Source organism: Diabrotica undecimpunctata, chromosome 8 (genome assembly GCF_040954645.1).
Source record: "Diabrotica undecimpunctata isolate CICGRU chromosome 8, icDiaUnde3, whole genome shotgun sequence".
Lineage (NCBI taxonomy): Eukaryota > Metazoa > Arthropoda > Insecta > Coleoptera > Chrysomelidae > Diabrotica > Diabrotica undecimpunctata.
Genome location: NC_092810.1, coordinates 114,719,636 through 114,722,560, shown reverse-complemented (window position 1 = coordinate 114,722,560; position 2,925 = coordinate 114,719,636).

Sequence of the window (2,925 nt, the reverse complement as noted above, 5' to 3'; positions counted from 1 at the left end):
GTAAATTTTGGTTGAATTCTTTAGTGTATAAAACTTGCACATTTAAAATACTCATATTGTTCTGACGCCACTTTCTTGTGGCATATTAGTGCAATTTACTATTTTTGTTGGGAATAAGCCACAATTTAACTTTAAATTTAAGTTTATTTAACGTTCGATATCCACTTCGGAAATTGTTCTCAAAATACAAAACATTATTAAATTAAACAAAAATGTTTTTTTTACTTGAATTTAATTTTATCTTACCCATTCATATTGACATTTCAGACATACATTATAAATTTTAAAGCCCATGACTTTAAAATAAGATCTATCTTACTCTCTATCTTTATAAAAATATTAACATTCTCTTGTCACAGTGTAAGGTCGATCGTCCTTTGGATGCGTAACAAGATAACTATTTTTCTACAGAAAATGCGAACAATGCGACTTCGTACAATGAGAAAGCTTGTCTAGTGGACGATACCCCGTATGCGAAATCTGACGAAATAATTCTTCCGATTTCTGACGAAAATATTCGGACGAAAACCCTCAGTCGCAATTCATATCCGAAACGGTTTGACTGATTTTTATTAAATTTTATATGTCGATCACTGAGTTCTATAGTGGCACAACCCAAATTTGAACTAATGAGATAATTGACCATGAAGTTTCATGATATCATAAATGCCATTTAAAATTACAATTTATGGATAACAGGTTTCTTACATATGTTTCTTTCGAGTCTGCTGGCGACTTCCAGGTGTAAAGTCCGCGAGGGGGCAGTTTAAAAAAAGTGTAAAAAAATGTAATAAATGTAAGAAACCAGATCGACTTCATTGCCATACCAGAAAGATTCAGAAACTCAATCACATCAGTGAAAACCTATCCCGGGGCTGACGCTCAATCGGATCACAACCCAGTGGTGGGTAAACTGGGAATCAAACTAAAACGTATAGAAGAGAATACTAACAAAACCAGGATAAACATTAGGAAATAAAAGGATCCCAACATTAAACAACAAGTACAGGAATCCTTAAGAAGAAACATTGGAAACTTGAGTGAACCCGCACAAGACGCAGTTGCTAAATGGGAAGAAATAAAAAGAGCTGTTGAAATGACAAACAAGACACTTCTGTTACAGGAGCGCGTAAAGGAGAAAGAATGGATGACGGATGAAATCCTTGATATGATAGAAAAAAGAAGACAACACAAATGCAAAAATCAAGTGAAGTATCAAGAAACAAGTCACAATATAAAAACAAAGATAAAGGAAGCGAAGGAACGCTGGCTGAAGGAGAAATGCGATGAAATCGAAGAGTGCGACAGAAGATATGACTACCACAACATGCACAAAAAGATCAAAGAATTAACACCTTAAAAAAAAACAATAATCTCCACCCCACACTAATAGACGCAGACGGTAACCTTATATCAGACGACTTGAAGCTCATTGACACATGGAAAGATTACGTAGAACGACTTTTTAACGATAAACGCAGAGCGACAGTGGACCAAGATGACGACATTTTCGGACCGGAAATACTAAGGTCTGAAGTGGAAAAAGCCATTTCATCGCTAAAAAACGACAAAACACCAGGTCCCGACAACATACAGGGCGAGATCATAAAACTCCTATGCGAAACGGATGACCACTTCCTCGATTTTCTGACAGGCCTTTTTAACACCTTTTACGACAAAGGGGAGATTCCGGAGGAATGGCTTCGATCGACCTTTGTAGCCATACCTAAAACACCAAGTGCAAAATACTGTGATCAACACCGCTTAATAAGCTTGATAAATCACATTACCAAAGTTTTCACCAAAATCATACACAACAGAATATATAACAAATGCGAAGCAAATATATCGGAGTCACAGTTAGGATTCCGAAGCGCATTGGGCACAAGAGAGGCGATCTTCAGTCTGCAAGTTTTAATTCAAAGATGCGGAGACATGCACAAGGACGTCCACTTGTGCTTCATCGAATTCTCCAAGGCGTTTGACAAGGTCAAACATGATAAACTCATGGAAATGCTCAGGAAGATGCATATTGATGACAAGGATCTGCGCATAATAACCAGTCCCTATTGGAACCAAAGTGCTGAGATAAAGATGGGCAACTTACACAGTGGGAAGATAGATATTAAAAAGGGTGTACGACAGGGATGCGTCCTCGCCGCTCCTGTTCAATATATACTCTGAACAAATCTTCAGAGAAGCACTGGGAGAAGTTTCGGAGGATATCAGAGTAAACGGAGAGGTAATCAATAATATTAGATATGCTGACGACACAGTTATTATCGCAAATGACTGCAACGAGCTTCAAAGACTCATGCAAAGCATACACACAGCAAGTCAAGAATATGGTTTAGAACTCAATACAACCAAAACTAAATGCATGCTCATCAGCAGAACACAACAACCTCCGATGAAATTGACATTAAACAACCGAAAAATAGAACAAGTGGAAACATACACATACCTTGGAACCACAGTCAACATAAAATGGGACCAGTAAACAGAAATAAGATCACGAATTAAAAAAGCGCGAAACGCGTTCAACAATATGAAAAAGTGGTTCACAAGCAAAATCTCAATGGAACTAAAATTAAGACTGGTCAAGTGTTATGTCTTCCCGGTCTTAGGATTAGAAGGATTAGATATTAAAGTTTTTTCCATTGTATGAATTTCGATAACTTTGATATAGGTACATAATATGCCAGAATTGAATTTAAGTTTTATAGTGTTTTTGGTAAAGGTGATCGTTAATAGTGGCACAAAGAGTTCATAAAATAAACGTTTTTCTTTGTTAATCATTGAACAAATTCCCTTCGTTGGCTCAGTGAAGATGTTCGTTCTGTTGTAATGGAAACACCAAATAATAGTAGCAGAGTTTATTGTTGAGACGTACACTATGGGTGTAGACCCGGGATTACTTTGAGT